Source organism: Ruditapes philippinarum, unplaced genomic scaffold (assembly GCF_026571515.1).
Source record: "Ruditapes philippinarum isolate M1 unplaced genomic scaffold, ASM2657151v2 ctg1705_1_1_1_1, whole genome shotgun sequence".
Lineage (NCBI taxonomy): Eukaryota > Metazoa > Mollusca > Bivalvia > Venerida > Veneridae > Ruditapes > Ruditapes philippinarum.
The window spans coordinates 35,735-60,113 of NW_026860104.1; positions in this window are offsets into that span (position 1 = coordinate 35,735).

Genomic DNA, 24,379 nt, shown 5'->3' on the forward strand with positions numbered 1-24,379 from the left:
CAAGCATATATACAGAAACTTTAAGCTCAAAACTTTTCAAACATAGGCAATGTAATTCAAAAGAATCTTTTAAGTATTCATTCATTTGGATATTTCAACTGTTTTATTGCTGTAGTAAGATTTTCAAGTAACTTTAAGAACGCATATTTAAAAGGTGTAGAGTGCGTTGTTAATACAAGCAAACCTAATTAACAGCTCAGAAATCGGCCTAATGAATATATAAATTCTATTTGTTCAATATCTTGCTTTTTTCATCCTCAGCAGTTACATATCTCGCTTTTCCATCGTCGGCACTTACATTTCTTGCTTTGTCATCCCAAGCACTTAGAAATCTTGCTTTTTTATGCTCAGCACTTATCTTGCTTTGTCATCCTGTACACTTACATCAAAAACATTATCAGAAATAATAAGCACAGCAGTAAACAGCAATCCATTAACCAATTGCTGCATTGTCATTATCATCATTCATATTATCAGTATTATAGCAGAGGTCAAATATGATTTCCTTAATAATCAAGAATTATTCATTTGATCAATATCTTCATTGTCGAGATGACACCTCGGAAATCTGATTTGGCATGCATTTTGTTTTTATATCCAGCAAAGTTTTTCACAACTAAAAGTATACAAAGTTTGCTTGAGAGAAATTCTATGTCACAGTAGTGCATGGATCCATCATCTGTGCTCATTTAAGTTTCTTACAATGTGTGTGGATCATAAAATAGAAGACATAAGTTGTATATGCTGTAGAATTGTTTCTCACTGTTATCAAGAAATATTTAATTGATTTAGACCATTTCATGGCTTACAAAGTGTGTCTGAAGTAGCTGTCTTTCAGACTTTCAGAAATTCTATAGGCGGTCTGCCTTTGGAAGCTGTCATTTCCATGGTCAATTTTGGTTTGAACATTTTCCAAAGAATTAAATAAATTTCCAGGTTAATGGATTACAAACCTTGATGGAAATTCTAAACTTAGAATTATTTGCTTTGCTTATGTCGTTTTCCTTATTAACTATTTTGGAAGCCTATGGTCCTGGAGTAATACTTGCTTAACAAGGACGTGAGAGGTCCGGAATTCGAATCCCTTTTCGGGCAAATAAATTTGTTTAAGTGTCTTGTTAAAGAGACTCCACTAAGGTTTTTTGACATGATGGTCCTGAAAATATTTTTTCAAGATAAATGTACCATTTGATGTAGGTTTAGACCACTTATCTTTGTGCAAAATTTCAGATCATTCGCGGACTTCGTTTTTCCAGAATGATTATTCATATTGTAAAAAATGACGCAAAATGAAAAGCGTTTAGACGCTTTTCACTCAAATTGGGCTAGAAAAGCATAAAAATACGATTTTTAATTTATTTCAAAGTTTATTTGTTAACTACATCTTTGCATATATTTCTGTTTAAAGTGCCCCAGCTTATTTATATAAGAAATGCAAATGTTATGCTTTTAGGTTTTTAAACCTCAGTGAAGTCCTTTTAAGTAATGTTAAAAAAAAGGAAAATAAGATCAACAAAAAAGGGCGTCATTCAATAAATCCCCCAACACAAGACCACCGGTAACGAGCCAAGCCGGACACCAAACATGACCAGACACACGGTCAAAATACGGACGGAATGTCATTACAGATTATTCAAAATAGGAAATCATAGAAACCTACAAAGTAATTCAAGAAGAAAATGTATTGATAGGCCTCAAACGGACATCACTTTTTCTCAAAGAATTAGCCAAGTTATCGCGGATGAACACTAACATATTCATAGTTTACATGAATTATATGAAACTCTGTTATAGCAAAATATCTAGATGATAAAAGTGTTATATACCTTTAGAACTTGTTAATATATGTATGAAGATGTTTTTGATACAAGTTTGATTACTCGTAGATGCCCTACACATGGACACTGGTTTAAGTTGCTGGAAATGATGTGAAATTCTTGAGCCTGTGAAAAGATGTATCTATTTTACGTGCATACATTTATTAAAGATGAAAAAATGTTTAAAGGAATGATCACTGGTTATTTAAAATCATTTTGTAAAATTTATTAGTTCAAAATGAAAACAAAACAAATAACTATAGTAAGTATCTATTGCGCAAAGATAATTGACCTCCTATGTTTCCAGGGGTTTAAATTCCCCTTTATCAAGGAGTTTGCAGCTTATTTTCTAAATAACAAATTAATCTTCTTTTTTCTTACACTGGGTTATTTAGGAAATAGATATCAATTTGGAGTGCATTGTGTAGAAAAATGCACGGTTCGAGTTTAAATGCACAGAAATATAATCACGACAGTCGATATGCCTAAGTGATTAATGACAAAGCATTTGAACGATAAACCGTGCATTATTATATTATAATGCATGAAAAATGTATTCAAATTTCGTTCTAATATAATAATTAAATATAGATTTGATGAAAATATGTTGAACTACATTATTACTTAGAACTAGTTTGGTTTCTTGAAGTCATTTGCATATATATATAAGCCATTAAAAATACAAAATCTGAGAAAACCCACAGCGGTTTGGCCCACCGTGGAGCCATTTGTTAACCTAGGACTCATGAATCAAAGCTCTATGGAAACCTTGGAAAGCAAAGTACCATACTTCAACCATGTGCAAGCGATCCCAATGGGGTCACTTTCAACGGGGTCAAAATTTAATGTTACACCGGGTGTGACGGCGTAGTGTGTAGAAGCGAAAAAGACTTTCGAATCGCATGACGTCGGCATAGAAATAGGAGTACGTCTAAAGAAATTTATAAATAATAAATCACTTTGAAGTTTCTTAATATTAAAAATAAAATTAGTGCTCGCCAATTTTTTTAAGCCAATCACCGACGAGGATTTTTCAAATTTTTAGGTTTCAAATCTTAATAGAACAGATTTTATATAAACTGGACGTTTTATATTATAAAACGCAAGTGGGCGGAGCTAAGTTTCGAAGAGCGCTAAAGTGAAATATACGCATGTGCAGAGATCTTGAGGTTTACTCCTACTAATCAATATTTATGCATCATGTTTTTTTCCGTACACGCACATGTATATCGTCACTACGGCATAGAATTAAAAAAAGAGGTTCATTGAAATGAAAACAGGCAAAATAACAATAAAAATGTTTTATTACTTACGGAACCAGTATCATTTTATTATTTCCAAATAAAAAGTTCACTTATTCCAACAAAGTATGTATATATTATTTCTTACTTTTTATGTAAATATTACAGCCCGTGCCGCTGCAAAACCGAAAGTAGGGTGTATTTATTAATTTTACAAAAATATGTCGAGGTGACAAGCGAGGCAAGACATGTCGACTTTTTGTAGCTCATTGTGAAGTTGCATTACATGAAAATCGGGCACATGACAAATCAGCACATAAATAAAACATTCTAGTGTTCCGTGGTATACATTTTTTCTACGTGTCATACCTCCTTTCCTTATTACAATGAATTTTTACTGCATTGTTATCCATCGCTGGTTTGTTTTTAGCAGAGAATGGCCTGTGTATATTCAAAGAGGGTACCGTGCAAAGAGGGTACCGATATGGATATACACCGTGATATTGTCTGATTTATTTACCTAGACAGAATGCGGGAATAAGCTATGCAAAACACGTGACCCGAAAATGTGTACCGCTACCTCTTCCAAGTATAGGTTAGAGTGCATATTGGGTGTTCTTCGTAAATAAGAAAGCTAAAAAGGAGCGGAGCTTGCGAAGCGACTGTAGCTTTCTTATTTACGAAGAACATCCAATATGCACTCTAACCGGCTTAGTGCTCCGCCCATTTTTTTCCGCCCAACACACTGCGTGACGTCACACGATAGCCTAAATGTGTATAACCATATTTGGAAGAGGTAGCGGTACACATTTTCGGGTCACGTGTTTTGCATAGCTTATTCCCGCATTCTGTCTAGGCGAGCACTAAAATTGGCGAGCACTAAATATGGTTATACACATTTAGGCTATCGTGTGACGTCACGCAGTGTGTTGGGCGGAAAAAAATGGGCGGAGCACTAAGCCGGTTAGAGTGCATATTGGATGTTCTTCGTAAATAAGAAAGCTACAGTCGCTTCGCAAGCTCCGCTCCTTTTTAGCTTTCTTATTTACGAAGAACACCCAATATGCACTCTAACCTATACATAAAATTAAAAAACCCTAGCCAGTCTGTTTTAATGAGAGCAATATACATGTATTCATACTGCGTTAACAAATAGTATATATAATAATTTATGTAAAGTTTACAATCATATATTCTATGTGTGTACACAAAAGATGTTTATTTTAGATTTAAAAAAGACTGTATGCCAGTTAACAATAAATTTGAGCATGTAACACCTCGAAATCAGGAACATTAATTCAAAGCAGAAAAAAACAGCAACAACAAGTATCTTTAAAAAAGATACTCAGCCGGAGTAAAACTGGTTAGCATGCAAATCTATGTTATTTCTAAGTTTTCAATACAAAAAGAAATGTTAGCAGTGCTGGCATAACAATGACATAATAATTATTTCTTGTAGCTAAGAAAATGTCTATTTTGTAAACATTGAAATTGAATTGTAACATATTTATATCGTTAATTTTTCAAAGTAGGACAACTTCAATTTTAGGGTTTTTTTTAACTTGTTTTACGTTTGACTAAATTTAATTGCATTTTATTTTGAAATCATTAACAAATTATAGATCTGTCCTTAAAATCTATTTTAAAATGATAAGAACTACCCATTTCATTTGATTTTATATTGGTAAGAACTGTCCTTTACTTTTATTTAGAATGACCAATGAGATTCACCGATTTCAGTTTTAGTTCTAAAATGACCAATGAAAATTCTTTTTGAATTCAGTCCTGCCCTAAAATATTTACAGAAAGTCCAACTGATAACAGACAGACTACATCCAAAAAAAACCACTATGAAATTACTTAATACATGCAAGCATAAAGATGATTTTTATGTCGCGTTTCTATGAGCATCACATGAAACTAATATATTTTAGTGCTCGCCAATTTTTTTAAGCCAATCACCGACGAGGATTTTTCAAATTTTCAGGTTACAAATCTTAATAGAACAGATTTTATATAAACTGGACGTTTTATATTATAAAACGCAAGTGGGCGGAGCTAGTTTCGAAGAGCGCTAAAGTGAAATGTACGCATGTGCAGAGATCTTGAAGTTTACTCCTACTAATCAATATTTATGCATCATGTTTTTTCCTTACACGCACGTGTATATCGTCACTACGGCATATAATTAAAAAAAGAGGCTCATTAAAATGAAAACAGGCAAAATAACAGTAAAAATGTTTTATTACTTACGGAACCAGTATCATTTTATAATTTCCAAATAAAAAGTTCACTTATTCCAACAAAGTATGTATGTAATATTTCTTACTTTTTATGTAAATATTACAGCCCGTGCAGCTGCAAAACCGAAAGTAGGATGTTTTTATTAATTTTACAATATACTGCCATTTGTCCGAAGATGATATGTATATGAACATAATAAATATGCATGATGCATATATAATCAAGCTACAGGTTCAGTTCAGCCCGAAAAATATGTCGAGGTGACAGGCGAGGCAAGACATGTCGACTTTTTGTAGCTTATTGTGAAGTTGCAGTACATGAAAATCGGGCACATGACAAATCAGCACATTAATAAAACATTCAAGTGTTCCGTGGTATACATCTTTTCTATGTGTCATACCTCCTTTCCTTATTACAATGAATTTTTACTGCATTGTTATCCATCGCTGGTTTGTTTTTAGCAGAGAATGACCTGTGTATGTTCAAAGAGGGTACCGTTTGAGAATATTTCGCAAAGAGGGTACCGATATGGATATGCACCGTGATATTGTCTGATTTACCTAGACAGAATGCGGGAATAAGCTAAGCAAAATACGTGACCCGAAAATGTGTACCGCTACCTCTTCCAAATATGGTTATACACATTTAGGCTATCGTGTGACGTCACGCAGTGTGTGGGCGGAAAAAATGGGCGGAGCACTAAGCCGGTTAGAGTGCATATTGGATGTTCTTCGTAAATAAGAAAGCTACAGTCGCTTCGCAAGCTCCGCTCCTTTTTAGCTTTCTTATTTACGAAGAACACCCAATATGCACTCTAACCTATACATAATATCCTTTCGATAACCGAATTAGTCATAAGAACCTTAATTTTGACAGATCTTGTGATCCGATGGCTTTGTCAGGTTATGTGATCCTGTATTTTTGACAGGTTATGTGATCTGGTACTTTTGTCAGGTTACGTGATCCGTATTTTGTCAGGTTATGTGATCCGATATATTTGACAGGTTATGGGATCCGGTATTTTTGTCAGGTTATGTGATCCGGTATTTTGTCAGGTTATGTGATCCGTTATGTTTGACAGGTTATGTGATCCGGTATTTTTGTCAGGTTAAGTGATCCGGTATTTTGTCAGGTTATGTGATCCGTTATGTTTGACAGGTTATGTGATCCGGTATTTTTGACAGGTTATGTGATCCGGTATTTTGGTCAGGTCATGTGATCCGGTACTTTTTTCAGGTTATGTGATCTGGTATTTTTGTCAGGTTATGTGATACGGTATTTTTGACAGGTAATGTTGTCTTGCATTTTTGTCAGGTTATGTGATCCGGTATTTTTGAGAACTTTTACCGCTAATGTTTACGTTACGTGGTGCACTTTAAATGGATGAATGTACAACTTGAGTTACTTTTCCTGACTAAAGCATTTATAAAGTGTTTTATAATATCTCGAATTAATTAATATATTGAGATTAGTTATATACATGTATTAGTATATAAATGCATGTACGTCCATTGAAAATGGAAGATTTGGTAAATGGACAGTGTAAAAAATAGTTTTAGAGAGACACAAAAGGCTCTGTAAATAAATAAAAATGTTGAATTTACATTGGCATATTCTTATTGCTTGTTTTGTAATAAAATAAGATAATTATATCATAAGCGAAAAGTGTTTTGGCAGCAGATTGAATGACGGGACAAGAAATGCACTTTTATGTTGTAGAAATGAGTGCACGAACTTAAACGCAAACACATTCCCACTTTAACTATTATTTATTAAGTTGATCAAAAGTACATCACCTTTCAGACATGAGTACATTTGTTGTTGTTGTTGTTTTTTATAGAAAGGGCAAACTTTTAGATTATGGTTTTAGAGCCGATTTGATAAAAATGAAGAAAATAGCGATCTTATGAAATCTGTCACAATGGAAGCAAAATGAAGTTTTTTTTTCCTTCTTTACAAAATATGTCCTAAATTCCTAATTCAAAAAAGACAAAATAAGGTTCCGCTATATTGTAAATAAATAACGTTACGGTAACTGTAACAGGGCAAATATTTTAAAGTTTTTATGAAACAAATGTTATGAAATCTTTTATATTAAAATGTACATTTCCGCGTGTAATCAATAATCAATGGAAGATAAGTTGTTTTTTATATGCAAACAATGCATTTATATACATTATTTCAAGATTATAAATCATATTGATAAAAAACTTGTTGTGCAGTTCATATCTATTTATAAATATCTTACACAAAATTTTATCACAAAAAGTTTTAATTTATAATTACGTCTTGGTCGATAGGGCAACAAGTTGCTTTGGCAACAAAAAGTCCAATTAAAGTACTGGTACAATGACGGAACATCAATTATCGACCAATGGTGACTGGCGTACTATTTGCTGACGTTCGATTTTAATTTTATTTTTCAACTGGCATAATGACTTTGTGTGTACTTTTGCTGTTGTAGAATATACTTTCAAATGTGGTGTAGTTTCAATATTAAAAGATTCAAGACAAATTTCAAACATTTGTACTTTCTTTGCTCACCAGAACCAAAAGTTATGGGTCACCTAAGTATAGGTTAGAGTGCATATTGGGTGTTCTTCGTAAATAAGAAAGCTAAAAAGGAGCGGAGCTTGCGAAGCGACTGTAGCTTTCTTATTTACGAAGAATATCCAATATGCACTCTAACCGGCTTAGTGCTCCGCCCATTTTTTCCGCCCAACACACCGCGTGACGTCACACGATAGCCTTATTATGCAGTAACCATATTTGGAAGAGGTAGCGGTACACATTTTCGGGTCACGTGTCTTGCATAGCTTATTCCCGCATTCTGTCTAGGTAAATGAGACAATATCACGGTGCATATCCATATCGGTACCCTCTTTGCGAAATATTCTCAAACGGTACCCTCTTTGAACATACACAGATCATTCTCTGCTAAAAACAAACCAGCGATGGATAACAATGCAGTAAAAATTCATTGTAATAAGGAAAGGATTTATGACACGTAGAAAGGATGTATTCAACGGAACACTAGAATGTTTTATTTATGTGCTGATTTGTCATGTGCCCGATTTTCATGTACTGCAACTTCACAATAAGCTACAAAAAGTCGACATGTCTTGCCTCGCCCGTCACCTCGACATATTTTTCGGGCTGAAATGAACCTGTAGCTTGATTATATATGCATCATACATATTTACTATGTTCATATACATATCATCTTCGGACAAATGGCAGTATATTGTCAAAAATAAATGTAAAATTAATAAAAACACCATACTTTCGGTTTTGCAGCGGCACGGGCTGTAATATTTACATAAAAATTAAGAAATATTACATACATCCTTTGTTGGATTAAGTGAACTTTTTATTTGGAAATTATAAAATGATACTGGTTCCGTAAGTAATAAAACATTTTTACTGTTATTTTGCCTGTTTTCATTTTCAATGAACATCTTTTTTTAATGCTATGCCGTAGTGACGATATACATGTGCGTGTACGGAAAAAACATGATTCATAAATATTGATTAGTAGGAGTAAACTTCAAGATCTCTGCACATGCGTATATTTCACTTTAGCGCTCTTCGAAACTTAGCTCCGCCCACTTGCGTTTTATAAAATAAAACGTCCAGTTTATATAAAATCTGTTCTATTAAGATTTGAAACCTGAAAATTTGAAAAATCCTCGTCGGTGATTGGCTTAAAAAAATTGGCGAGCACTAATAGTATGGTAAAGGGTACCTCGAATTCTGTTCCAAACAAGATATTCTTCTAGCAATTGAGTCAATATTTTAAAACTAAGAAAAGAGAAAGATATTGTACTCACCCTTGTGTTTACGCAAGCGTTCGCTTTTGTTAAAAAAATCACAATTAGAATAATTATTCTGGGAAAAAAGAGCGAGCAAATGATCTGAAAATTTGCACACAAGTTATAAGTCTAGACTTAATTCCAGTCGCGTCATGTGAAAAATCAAAGTACAGAAGGCGGGACTTTGTTTGGGTCTCAGAATGTCAGAAAGGTGAAGGTTGTGAGATTGTAAACCAACTTGTTTTTGTATAGTGCCACCAATGAAATTGGCTATAAGGCTAATTGCAAAACAGATATTCAATTCAATGTTTATTTGGCTGAAATAATTTAAAATAAAGAGTTATTTTAACTGGGATTTGAACTCCAGACCTCTCGCTACCTTACCGAGCATGTAACCCCTCGATAAAGATAACAGCCTGAAGAAAACCACATTATTCTAAACTAGGGTCTGTAACCATTATTAATTTCACGGTAAACCTGTTGTTTAACACTGATGTAAATAATCATGGAGCTGTAAAAAATAACACAATACTAGAAATCTTCGACCAACCGGGAACTATTTTTCCCCCGATAATTAATGCGCCTGTCATTTGACAATCTTTACGCAGTGATCTCCCCTTAATTTTTCGGCGTTATTGTTCTTTTAAAGGGAATTAACCGCTCCGAGAATTTTGGACTACATTTGGTTTTTATCAGATAAGCACATCATGGTCTGAAACTTCGCTACCATTATTTGTTTGGCCTGACGACCTAAACAAATAAAAAAGAACTCAATGGACTCTGTTTAATTTATATAAACTTGCATAGTAAAACACTTTAAAAGACTTCCACTGATATTCTACAAAACCTTGATCTTGTTTTTTAGTATGTAAAATAACCTTATTGTCCAAGTAAAGTTATATTAATCATGCTCATGGAGTCAAAAATTGCCCCATCAGGGATTTACCTAGACTTGTGTTGTAGAAATGTCTTAGAGATATTCTTCTGTTCTGGGAAAGTTAAAGACCAAGAACTTAGAAATTTGGCATGAAAAATCACTTTGTGGCCTTGTCATGGAGGATACTTGATTAGTTTCTTTTATGAAACGACAATGCCAAGTGTTTTAATTTTTTCTGTTATTTGCAATTAAGCATTTCCTAGCAGGCATCTACAAGGATTTCAAAAATCATGCAGCTTTCATAAAAGGTAAAACAAGAAACAACAGACAACAGACAAAAAAAAACAAATGTGAAAAAACAAAAATTCTGACCTTTTGTAGCACTGAATGTCAGGAGAGACCCAGGCATTCATTGGTATTCAAGATTTCTGTCCCCATTTCTGTGCGAATTATGTTTAGGCCTTCAGTAATCGCTAATTACAATTTGCGTCATTGCATTTTATTTAGAAATGTTTTGATATCAAATTACAGCTTTTCAGGTTTTAATACTAATCCGGCTCCAAGAAAGTATTAATTTCGTTTAAATGTACTTTTCAAAAGAATGTAAACAACTGCACTTTTAACATGTTATGTAAAGGCGAATGAACCGAATGAACTATGTTGTTTTGGTTTTTATTGTTTTGGATTTTTAGCTTACTCCTGGCCAAGACTGTAAACTTTCATCTTTATGAAAACTGATAAAATATTTTATTTATCGGTGCTATAATAATATTCTGTTGCATATATAGAAAATTATCTGACAATTCGTGTAGACTAGCTTGTTTTATCTCCATATTTTGTTAATTATATTATATACAAAGTAGAATATTGACACCGAAATGTATGAAACTTTTGAACAGGAAGGTAAATATTCATATAATCAGTGTAAAACTGATTTTGTTTTTTGTGAATGAAAATACAGCAAGCTTCTTTGCAAAATTCATTGATTCTATAACATGTTACTTTTATGTGTATCAGATTCTAGACATGTTTGCTAGGAAGAATGTCAAATACCCGCTTAATTCAAGCGTTGGTATCAGGCCGCCACGGAAGTTCTTGAGGGACATTTTTGTTTGTTGTTATTTAGTAATTGTTATCATTTCTTGTGAGGGAATGCTTCTCCTTTATTTATAACATCGTTCATTTTTGCTTGATTTTTTTTTTCAAATTTGTCGTGTCGTTTATTTTATTGTTCTAAAAGTTGATATTAAGTTTACGTATGTTAAAAAGTCTAGTGTTTGGTGTTTTTTACGATATTTTGGCAATTCCTTCAATAGTAATACATTGATAAATACAGAAATAGTTCATAGGCGGATTGAAGGATACTAAAATAGTATTGTTTATTCATTTATTCATTATTTATTTATTTTTTATTTACAATGTATTTATCTGTTTTGTATTTGTAAGTGGTTCCCATGTAGCTTACTTGATAACTACACGTCTGCGCACGATGTTTTATACACGTAAGTGATATGTGTACAATACACGGAAGTGATATGAACTTAAGTGACAGATAAGTTGGTGAACAATACGGAGGGGGAAACGTATTAAAATTTTGATAGGTTTGTTAAAAATACCCCACCCCCGCCCCCTCAGAAAAAACATTTAAAACAATTGAAAAAATAACTCAGAAAATAAAATTACACAGAAAATAAAAAACCTATATCAACTTGAAAACTTAGACGGTACCGTTGCCAAAAGATAAAAGCATTTGAATTCTGTGCCAATGAAATGGTGCAAAATTATTTTACCTATATGTACGTATATATAGAAATAAAAACCCAACAATTATTGTACAGTTACTACATTGATCTTATGAAATACGTTCAGATTGCTCCAAGATTCTATAGAACAGAATATTGTACAGGAAACATTAGTCCGAGTTACTGGAGTCCTTGTTTTAAATATTTATCAAATCATAACACGACTGGCAATGAATTTTACGTAATCTAATGTAACGAAATAACACATCTTACCCGAGCATAGAAACATGGTGGAAAACACTCTGAAAGCTTAATGTTCGATAGGGGATACACCTTTTTAAACAAAAATTAGATAGGGTTCAGGAGAGTAGGATGTTTATAATCAAGTTATAAGTAAACTTTAAGATTTGTTTCATGAATGCTTTGCAAACTCATTGAGACACAATGGCATAACAGAGGAATGTACGACTGCTGATACATCATTACCAGACATATGTTGCTTGTCCCTCAACTGACGGGTCGTACAACTTCAAAGAATATGTGAAGAACGACGATATAAATACAGCCATAAGACTCTAAGGAAATCTAAAGGATACATACAGTGAATACTTTAAATCAATTGAAAGGAATATGGTTGGGCTAAGGGTGAGGTTTGCTGTACCATTAACCGGTCTAAACTCCAAGCAGCGCTTATATATATGCGTCATATGTGTTCCTCATATGTATGACTTTGCTGTTTCATACTATCATTGTGCCACATTTGTTCCCTTTTTTGCTGTTTACTCGTCTACGGTAAGTATCTTCCCTTTACCCATAGATATGTTTTATTTTAATTTTGCCTCCCCGCTTTCTTATCCCCTTCACCTACACCAATTACGTTGTTAGGCATATTAATTAATCGTCTCTTTAATTTTCTTGTCGGTTTCTATCATTTTCTATTATGTTTTTTTAAAGTAATCACTCTGACCATGCATTGAGTTGTGTCCTGTCCAGTTTTTTTTGTGTGTGTTTCAGCTAGGCTCCTTGCAGATGGTCCTGCGTTACTGGGTCGTGTTGTGTTCATTGTTGATCTCGGTGTTTATATATTATAAAATTGCAAAAAACAGTCTTTTATCACCCTTTTTAACTAATTGTAATGGTCACTTTAACCACATTTTTAACAGACTACAGAAAATTTGCTACTAGGGTAAAGACACAGGTTAACAGCCTATATGGTATATTGCCTATCGTTTAGTACATATTGACACGTTTTTACAATATACTCACAAAGCAAAGTTCATCATGATATGCCATTCCTTTCTGCTAATTGAGTACGTGTGGCTTCTACCAACGCAGTGTTCAAGAATCCCACATGCCAAGGAGCTATTTTAATATAATACAGGAAATTGAAGTTCAAGTCATTCTCATTGTGGATATTAAACTTTTATTTGTGAAGCACTAAACGAACCTGAATCTAGATATTGCATAACAAATCTTTCTAGTGCAGCAAATCTTTCTAGTGCAGAAATTATCTTCAAATTTTCTTTTAAAGAAATACTATGCCCTAATTTGATATAAGCAAATATCGATAATTGGTACACAGTATTTTTGTAAACATAATTATAAAAAAACATGTCTGACTTAACACAAAAAGAGGTGTTATGTTAAAAATTCTACCCACTTTATATGGTCACAGTATGAATTTATAGTTGCATTAAAAACTGGCTTAACTTAAAAAAATAAAAACACTAAACTTGATCTGTAATAGGGAACGCAGCTTCCAATAAATAGTTTATTCATTTTTTTCCCAAATTAGACACACTCAGTAAGAATGTTATATATTTCAATAAATTTCGATAATTAAAACATTTTCTCAAGGATAAGCATAATATATCGAGTGACCCGTGGAAACAAAACAACACAACTTTGAGTCAGCAGCAGCCAGAATGCAGGGCAACATGAATTCCAGAAGAGGAAATTATGTAGCTAAGCGACATGAAAGGAAAATACAGGAAGACGATAACAAAGCTTTTCAGCAATATTTTACTGTGGAAAATGTTCTTCTATGACTGGTCCTATGTATCAGACAATTGAATTTAAAAATGCTGCTTTTTCTCAGGGCCCCATCACAGGCCCTAGTCACATAATCAAATATTTTACATAATCGGTCTATATATGTATATTTTATTAAAGATATAAGGGCCACAACGAAACAAAAACATCATGCAGAACAAACAAGAACACTGCTGCAATAAACGACCAGATCACGGTTATCTCTTTCTGGTCGCCATCTGAAAGGATCAATCCAAGTACCAACGCTCTTTATTTCATCAAAATCCCTCAAATAGCAAAGAAATTGGGAAAAGTTTCGCAAAATGCCATTATTTTCAATTCATGTCGTTTTCGATGTCCAGTCCATTCATGTATACAAACACGATTTCTGATCGATTTTTACGGAAAAAAACAAAAAACGGCTAGAATTTCCACGTACGTTCCATAAACAAACTCTTTTCCTATCGATCTGCGAAGTCTTCACTGATCAAATGCCCTCTTCGTACGTATTTCATTAAAAAATGCACAAGGGTCTCGCTTGTGACAGTATTTTATCTTCATGTTTAGCGCATGTATACTGTTCCGCTCTGAATATTATATAAGGATTTGATTGGTTAAGATAATTATCGGAATACTATTGACCAATCGTATAATACTATTTCTTTGTTTCATTTATCTGTCACTTCAAATTACAAATGGCGCACTTTACTTGACCTCCGCTTCTACAACCAATATTTTTTTAATATTTGAGTACAAAGAGGGCTCTAGTTCAATTTAGACTTCGCAGATTGATAGAAAAAGAGTTTGTTTATTAATTTTATGAGGAAATTTGAGATGTTTTCTATTTATTTCGTAGAAATCGACCAGAAATCGCGTTTGTATACATGAATAGATTGGACGTCGAAAACGACATGGATTGAAAATATTGGCATTTTCTGAAACTTTTACTCATTTCTTTGCTATTTGAAGAATTTTAATGAAATAAAAAGCTTTAACTCTTGGATTGATCCTTTCAGATGGCAACCAGAAAGAGATAACCGTGATCTGGTCGTTTCTTTCAGCATTGTTCTTGTTTGTTCTGCATGATGTTTTTGTTTCGTTGGGGGCCTTATATCTTTATATACATATATAGACCGATAATGTAAAATTTGATTATGTGACTAGCGCCTGTGGGCCCCAACAATAAGGGTGACACCATCTACTTATTCCTCCCCATCTAAATGATCAAATGGTTGAGCTGACCTTACAAAAATATTTTAGCATAATTATACATTTACAGCAGTTTCAGTGGCATGAACTATGGACTCATACGCTAATTTAATTTCATTTTTAATCGGATAAAAATGGTTGGAAAAAGATACAGGTTTCTGCTCGGTGAAAATGAATGTTTTTCAGGTGAGAAAAGGTGACAGGTTTTATTAAATGTTTAGAATATATTAACGTTTTTAACGCTATTATTTGTTCCAGTTCATTATATAATTTTAAAATGGTTCTAAATTAGTTAAATGTTAAAACCATTTATTTGAATTAACATTTGTATATAATTACGTCTTATTATACGAGTAAAAGTATATAGTTGACTAATTTATTAACATGGATATACATATGTGTTTATATTTATTTCACAGTTCTTGCTATTGATAAATTTAAACATTTTGTCTCAATACTGCTGTATCATTAAAGAATTTTTATTTTTAATCCATATTTTAACTCGTTCTTTTATTGAATTCCAAATTAATTTACAGAATTGGACATTTAAGCCATCTGTTTCAGTACTTTTTCATGCTATTGTATCTCGTTAATTGACCTTCACATAATTTCTTTTCTCTTCGCTTACTTTCAATATGTTTGAAATTGTATCATTTTCTTGCAAAGAATTCTATAAAATACCTGTATGTAAATTGTTCATATTCTTTTCCGATTGTTTCTGTTATTTTTTCCATTTATATTCAACGATTTAATTAATTTACGTTTTGCTTTGTTTTGTTATAACGTTTTTAAGAGTTTAATATTTTTCTCTTCGTTTTCAATATACTGGGATTTGGTTGTCAATTTTCAAATAATTTATTGATTGTATCACTTCTTACTTGTAAGTATTATTCACTAAAATAGTGATTTTTATTCTTAAGAAACCTTTTTCTCTTTTGTTCTCCCATTTCTAAAAAATAAAATGCTGACTATGCAATGATTATATTAAAAACCAGTATTTGTGTCCATTATTGAAATACTATTGACAACATGGTTTGACCTAAACGAATAATTAAGTCTACAAAATAATGATAATAGTTATGTGTTTTCATGCTTTCATTTTTTTATCCATGTTCGGGTGAAAAGGTTAATGCCAATCTCCTCGCAAAGAAAAAAGTTTTATTTTTGGTTACTTTCCAAATAACTTTTTTTAAAGAACCAAAAAACAAAACAAAACAAAACAAAAAAAAAACACGATAAATATTAAATGTTGTCTTTGTTTGGTCCATAAATATTAACAAGCGGCAAAGTTTCAGTCTCTAAATAGATACATGTTTCTAACCTCAACTTCATAGGAATCTGTAATTTTATATTAGAATAGCATTCATTAACTTCATCAATAACATAAGTCAATGTTGCAAACTAAATTTAACTTTTATACCCGTATATTTATAAGCAACTAGTGTGCACTCGATCATTTTTTCTGATAAATAAATATCGTGCTATAAAAAAGATTAGATAACTAAACTGATATTTCAATATTTTCGAATGATTTCAGAATGTTTATTTTTTAGTAGAGGTGATACTTTCATGACTTTTTGTAACCTTTTCCGATTTAATCAATAGCAGTAGTTTGTTTGTTTTTCTTTCTTTCTTTCTTTTGTTTTTTGTTAAGTTGGTTAATTTCACTGTTAGATTTTTAATTCGCAAATATTTTTCCATCATAAAGAATATCGTCGTTCCTTTTAAATCTTACACTGTTATAAGAACTGTGAAATATAACGATTTTGAACTATTTTGTTTTTTCTCATTCGTGAAATGAACCAAACGGGCGTTTTTTTTTTCAGGAACAAGCCTGTGTGTGATGTCAATGTCAATGTAGTCCTTGCCAAGGTCAGCATTATATATTTATACAGTTTTGAGCGTACTTCCTCAGTTGTTTGTTCCACTAATTCCATTACAATATCTTCTTTTCCCGAAATACGCAGATTGTATCTTTGTTGATATTGTTCCAAATCGTTAAGGTGATCCGTTGATTTTTTTTTGTTATAAAGACTTGTATAGTAAAATATTTTAAAGGACTTCCCTTGATATTCTACAATACCGTGATCTTAGTTTTTTAGTATGTAGAATTACCTTGTGGTCCTCAACATTCAAGTTATATTAATTATGCTCTCATGGGTTCAAAATTGGCCCAACCATGGACATAGACTTGTGTTGTAAAAATGTCTTAAATATGTTCTTCTGTGAAAGTTAAAGACCAACAAGTTACAAATTTGGCATGAAAAATTACTTTGTGGCCTTATCATGGAGGTTACTTAATTAGTTTCTTTTATGAAACGACAATGCCAAGAGTTTTTAAATTTAATATCTTTTGTCATTAAGCATTTCAGCAGGTATCTACAAGGAATTCAAAAATAATACAACTTTCATAAAAGATAATAAAAAAAAACAAACAAAAAACAAACAAACAAATGTGATCTTTTTTAACATGGCAAAATAAAAAGTCTGACCTTTTCTAGTATAAGTGACCAAGGCATTTATGGGTATTTAAGATTTCTGTCCCCAGCAGAGCCAATTGTGTTTAGGCCTGCAGTAATTGTTAATTGTATATTGCGTCATTGCATTTAATTAAGAAATGTTTTGATATAGGTCTAATTAAAAATCCTCACCATGAAAGTGTTAATTTCTTTTACGTTTCAAAAGAACATAAACAACTGCACTTTTAACATGGTATGTAAAGGCAAATGTATCAGGGTAAAACTGAATTGTTTAATTGTGAATGAAAATACAGCAAGCTTATTTGGAAAATTTAATGATTTTATAACATGTCATTTTATGTGTATCAGTTTCTAGACATGTTTGTTATGAAGAATGTCAAATATCCGGTTAATTCAATCTTTGTTATCAGACCCGCATGGAAGTTCTGGAGGGACATTTTTGTTTTGTTGTTATTTTGTTAAAGTTATCATCTTTTGTGGGGGAATGCTCCTCCATTATTTAGAACATCGTTCATTTCTGCTTGAATTTTTTTTCTTCAAAATTGTCATTTATATTATTGTTCTAAATGTTGATATTATGTTCTCGTATGTTAAAAGTGTAGTGTTTGGTGTTTGTTTTTCACATTTTGAGAATTCCCTCAATACTTATACATGGGTAGATACAGAAAGAGTTCATAGGCGGATTGAGGGATACTAAAATAGTATTGATTTTTTTATTCATTCATTTTTTTTATTGACAATGTATTTAACTTTTTGTATTTGTAAGTGATTCCCATGTAACTTACTTGATTACTACACGTCTGCACACGATGTACAATACACGGAAGTGATATGTGTACAATACACGGAAGTGATATGTGTACAATACCCGGAAATGATATGAACTTAAGTGACGGAAAAATTGGTGAAACGTATTAAAACTATGATAGGTTTGTTTAAAATACCCCCCCCCCCCTTCAGAAAAAGATATTTAAAAGAATTAAAAAATAACGCAGAAAATGAAAAACCTAAACCAACTTGAAAGCGTGAAAACATAACGTATACGGTACCATTGCCAAAAGATAAAAGCATTTGAATTCTGTGTCAATGAAATGGTGCAAAATTATTTTATCTATATGTATATAGAAATAAAACCAAACAATTATTGTATATTTACTACATTGATCATATTAATCACGTTCAGATTGCTCCAAGATTCTAAAGAACAGAATATTGTACAGGGAACAGTAGTCTGAGTTACTGAAGTCCTTGATTTAAATATTTATCAAATCATCACACAGATGGCAATGAATTTTGCGTATTTTAATGTTACGAAATAACAAATCTTACCAGAGAATAGAAACATGGTGGAGAACACTCTTAAAGCTTAATGTTCGACAGGGGATACACCTTTTTAAACAAAAATAAAAGGGGTTCAGGAAAGTAGGATGTTTATAATCAAGGTTTTAGTGAATTTTAAGATTCGTTGCATAAATGCTTCGCAAACTCACTGAGACACAATAGAAATACATAGGATACTATTACTTGGATAAAAAAATATTATCCTCCTGAATTTTTGTTTTAACTTCATGTATGATAGAACAAACTGTTCTATCAATTTACGTTCGTATTTTTGAACAGAATATTGACTTTATATATTTGATATGAATAGTGAATTTACATTACAATATGTGCTATATTACTATGTTTAGAATTTTCCTATTACATAATGATATAACCTGTTTTGTATTGCATGATAATATCTATGAAAATAAAGTTTCGGATATCGGATATTTTGTTCTTATTTCAGAATATATGTCAGTCTTCTATAAGAATCAGATCATGAGTTATTCCTGAGGTCGATTATGAAAATTTTAAAAAATATTAAAAGGGACCAATAATATAGAGTGCGCTGTTAATACAAGCAAACCTAACACACAACCCAAAACTCGTCCTAATAAATATATAAATTCTATTTGTTAACATATCTTGCTTTGTCATCCTCAGCACTTACATTTTTTGCTTTGTTATCCTCAGGATTTAAAAATCTTGCTTTGTCATCCTCAGCAGTTTAATATCTCGCTTTTCCATCGTTAGCACTTGCATTTCTTGCTTTGTCATCCTCAGGACTTAAAAATCTTGCTTTTTCATCATTAGCAGTTTAATATCTCGCTTTTTCATCGTTAGCACTTGCATTTCTTGCTTTGTCATCCTCAGCACCTAAAAATCTTGCTTGTTCATGCTCATCACTTACATATTTTGCTTTTCCATCGTGAGCACTTACATATTCTGCTTTTTCATTTTCAGCACTTACATATCTTCCTTTTTCATCCTCAGCAGTTACATAATCGTATCTCGCTTTCCCATCGTCAGCACTTATATTTATTGCTTTGTCATCATCAGCACTAAAAAATCTTGCTTTTTATGCTCAGCACTAACAAATCCCGCTTTTCTAATGTAAACACATACATATCTTGCTTTTTTCACCCTCAGCACTTACATATCTCGCTTTTCCATTGTCAGCACCTGCATTTCTTGCCTTGTCATCCTTAAAAGTTTATTTCAGAATGATAAGAACTATCATTTTCATTTTATTTTAGAAAGGTTAGAACTGTCCATTACATTTATTTAAGAATGACCAATGAGATTCACCGATTCCAGTTTGCAATTCTAAAATGACAATCGAAAATTCTTTTTGTATTCAGTCCTGCTCAAATTATTTTACAGGAAGTCCAACTGATAACAAACGGACTTTGTCAGAATAAAAAAAAAACAGCACATGAAATTACTTAACAAACATGCAAGCAAAGAACTGATTTTTATGTCGCGTTTTCTATGAACATAACATTGAACTTATATTGTATTCTTTCGATCAAAACCGAATTATAAGATTTTTGTGACAGGTCATGTGATCTGATATTTTTGACAGGTTCTGTGATCCGTTTTTTGTCAGGTTATGTGATTCTGTATTTTTGACAGGTGATGTGATCCGGTATTTTGACAAGTTATATGTGTCGGTATTTTGACAGGTTATGTGATTTGGTAGTTTTTATAGGTTTTGTGATTTGGTATTTTTGACAGGTTATGTGATCCGTTATTTTGTCGGGTTATGTGATCACATATTTTAACAGGCTATGTGATCCGGTATTTTTGTCAGGTAAAGTGATCCGTTTTTTTGACAGGATATGTGATCTGGTATTTTTGACAGGTTATGTGATCTTGTATTTTTGACAGGTTATGTGATATAGTATTTTTGACAAGTAATTTGATCTGGTATTTTTGACAGGTTATGTGATCTGGTATTTTTTTACAGGTTATGTGATCTAGTATCTTTTAAGGTTATATGATACGGTATTTTTGACAGGTTATGTGATCTGTTTCTTTGACAGGTTATGTGATGTGGTATTTTGACAGGTTATGTGATCTTGTATTTCTATAAGGTTATGTGAATTGGTATTTTGTCAGCTAATGTGATCCGATATTTTGGACAGGTACTGGTATCTGGAATTTTTGTCAGGTTATGTGATCTGGTATCTTTTAAGGTAAAATAAAGGAATTATTGAATTTACATTAACATATTCTTATTGCTAATTTTATAACAAAATTAAATATTTACATCATTTGGGAAAAATGTTATGGTTTCGTTTATGACAATAGTGAATGACCAAGCAACAAATATACTTTTAAGTTGTCGGATTGAGTGCACGAACTTAAACGCACACACATTTCCACTTATACAGTTTTGTTTATGAAGTTGCTTAAAAAGTACATCAACTTTCAGAAATTAGTGTAAACATTGTTAAATATACTTTACATTATGGATTTATAGCCGGTTTGATAAAAATGGAGTGGGGGGAAACAGTGATGTTAAGAAATAATCTGTCATAAGGGAAGCAAAATGAAGTTGTTTTTGTTTACTTCCATACAAAATATGCCCCATAATTCCATAATTCAAAAGAGACAAAAGATGTTTCCGCTTTATTATAAATGAATAACGTTTAGTAAGTGTAACAGGTAAATATATTTTAAAGATTTTATGAAAAAAAAATGTAATATCCTTTTTAATCAATCTGGGACAGATATAAATTATGTCTAAAATTTGAAGGCAGAAAAAATATATACCGGCATAGTTTTTACAAAACTGAAAAGAAATTGCAAAAGTGTATACTTTATGACGATTTAGAAATCAAAAAAACAGAATAAGCATAATTTGGTATGAGTTATAAAAAAAAATTGAACGAATCTTAATGTTTCCATTTCCTGTTAGATATACTTAAAATGGATAGGTTTGAAATGGACACTTTTCATAAGTATTTCAAATATTATTAAAATCAGTGTATCATATAATGTATCATTTGGATTATCTTATCAAATGCTGATTTGAAAAAATAGCGTTGATAAAGTTCTAAATGATATAGACTAACCATTTATCTGATGTAAATTTTTTTTTTGTTCTAGAACACTTTATTATCTGCCATATAAATAAATATATATGTAATATCGAATAATAAATCTCACACTTGCCAACAATTTCTATATATAATGGGTTTATACTAAATACTAAGATGTATGTATATCAAATGCTGTAACATGCATGTTTAACTATTATGTCAAATAATGAAGTTTCATTCAATCACAAATCGCATGAAACTTTCCATTAAAATGTCTATTTTCAGCAAATTTGGGACACTTTGAAATAAACCGTTTAAAAAAATGAATTTTTCTGCAAAAGCAAGTTTATTCAGGAAGAGTTTTCATGTAACCGGTCAAAAATATAAAAAAAAACCATCTATAATCAAATAGGAAAGAAATAACTTGAAATTAAGCAAAAATGTGTAGTTTTTTAGTTGCTTTTTTGCTATTTATGATGGTACAACAGGAGAGATACATAATGTTTTCATAAGATGAGGTTTTCAAATGATAATCGAAAAATCTGAAACTCTAATAAGTCCGATGAAAATGTTCAAAAAAACAATGTATAACAATTTATATTCTAAGATATATACTGAATTAACCCTTTACCCATCACTCAAATAGGAAATCGTTTATATAGAAAATGTGCATTACCGCGTTATTAAAATAAAATGAAATAAAAAGTAAACATTGGAAGATAAGTTTTTTTTTTATATATATGCAAACAATGTATTTACATACATTATTTCAAGGTAATAAATAATATTAATAAAACACTTTTTTGTGCAGTACATGTTTTTGTCTAACACAAACATATATGATAAAAATCTTAATTTACATCTAAGTTGATATGGCAACAAGTTGCCGGGGCAACAGAAAGCCTTACAAAAGTGCAAAGACGGAACATCAATTATCGACCAATGGTGAGTGGCGTACTATTTGCTGACGTACGATTTTAATTTAATTTTTCGATTGGCATAATGAGTTTGTGTGTACTTTTTGTTGTTGTATTACATACTTTCAAATGTGCTGTAATTTCAATTTTAACAGATTCAAGACATATTTCAAATATTTGTACTTTTTTAGCTCTCCAGAACCAAAAGTTATGGGTCACCTATTAGTATGGTAAGGGGTATCTTGGGTCCTTTGTTGGTCCTCTTGCCTCAAATTTTGTTCTAAACAAGATATTTTCCTATCCATTTGGTCAATTGTTTAAAACTAACAAAAGATAGAGATATTGTTTACGTCGGCGTCACACTTTTGTTAAGTTGGTATCTTCAAAAAAATGAAGGGAATGGGTTGAAACTTCACACACTTGTTTTGTTTTGTATTCATCTTATATGATGGTCTTAGCACCCATAACTCTAAGGTGACATTTTACAGAGTTATGTTCCTTCCTCTTTCTGACCTGAGAATAGTCAAGCGCGCTATCTTACAGACAACTCTTGTCTTTTGATTTCAGGTCACAGAATTTCTAGACTACATTGTGATGATTCAGGGGTCAACTGTCATTTACATGTTTTAAAACATGTTTTAAAATTAAACATTTTCTACTAGACTTAAGTCATGAGCTTTTGAGTTTGAAACTGCCCATAGTTTGCATGTAGGGTTATGATGTTAACATGTTAAAATTATGCAGCCAACAATAATGCAGTTTCAGGCTTCACATCATATCGGTAGCTTAGTCTTTTAAGAAATTGCTTTGACCAAAGCTTAGATATTTGTAATGTAGCATTTCCAACTGGACATGATCAGTATGTCATGCTCCTTGGTTCGAAATTGGCCGCTCCCCTAGGATCACATACTTTACATAGACTTGTGACTTTTTTGGTCCTTTGGGATCATTGATGCCAGCACTTTTAAGTGTTGAGAATTGAGTACCGCTCAAGTCGGTGCTAGGGGACGTGAGGGATGTTGCACTTATTCGGTATCCCTCATGTACAGACTCAATCAAATCGAGTCTGCAATTCTTATATAATTTTGTTGTGATTAATGCTTCCGAGGGATCACTTTGTTTCCAGATTTTTAAACGTCTTTTTCTCAGAAAGTTCTATGCCTAGAGCTTAGATACTTAGCGTAACCTTCTGGTCTTTTTTAATGTATACAAATCGTAGCCTTTTGGTAAATACGGCCCAGCCCTAGGGATCATTAAGTTTATAAGCTTACACAGGATTTTTTTTATGAAATTGCAATGACAAGAACTTAGATATTTGGCAAGTAGCATTTATCAATTAGACCTCTCAAAACGTTGTAGAATAATTCATGACCATGTGGGTCAAAATTGGTCCCGCTCCAAAGGTCACTTAAAGGAACTTCACAGAGGTCTTAACCCTAATAAGAATAATTAGTCTGGGAAAACGGAGCGAGCAAATGATCCGAAAATGTGCAGTCCAAACCTACAACTAACTGAACGTTAATCTCTATACATTAGTTTTAGTCCCGTCATGTAAAAGACCTAAATGGAGGTCGTTTATATTATATAAACTTGTATTGTAAAACATTTTTATAAACTTCCCCTAGTATTCTACAATACC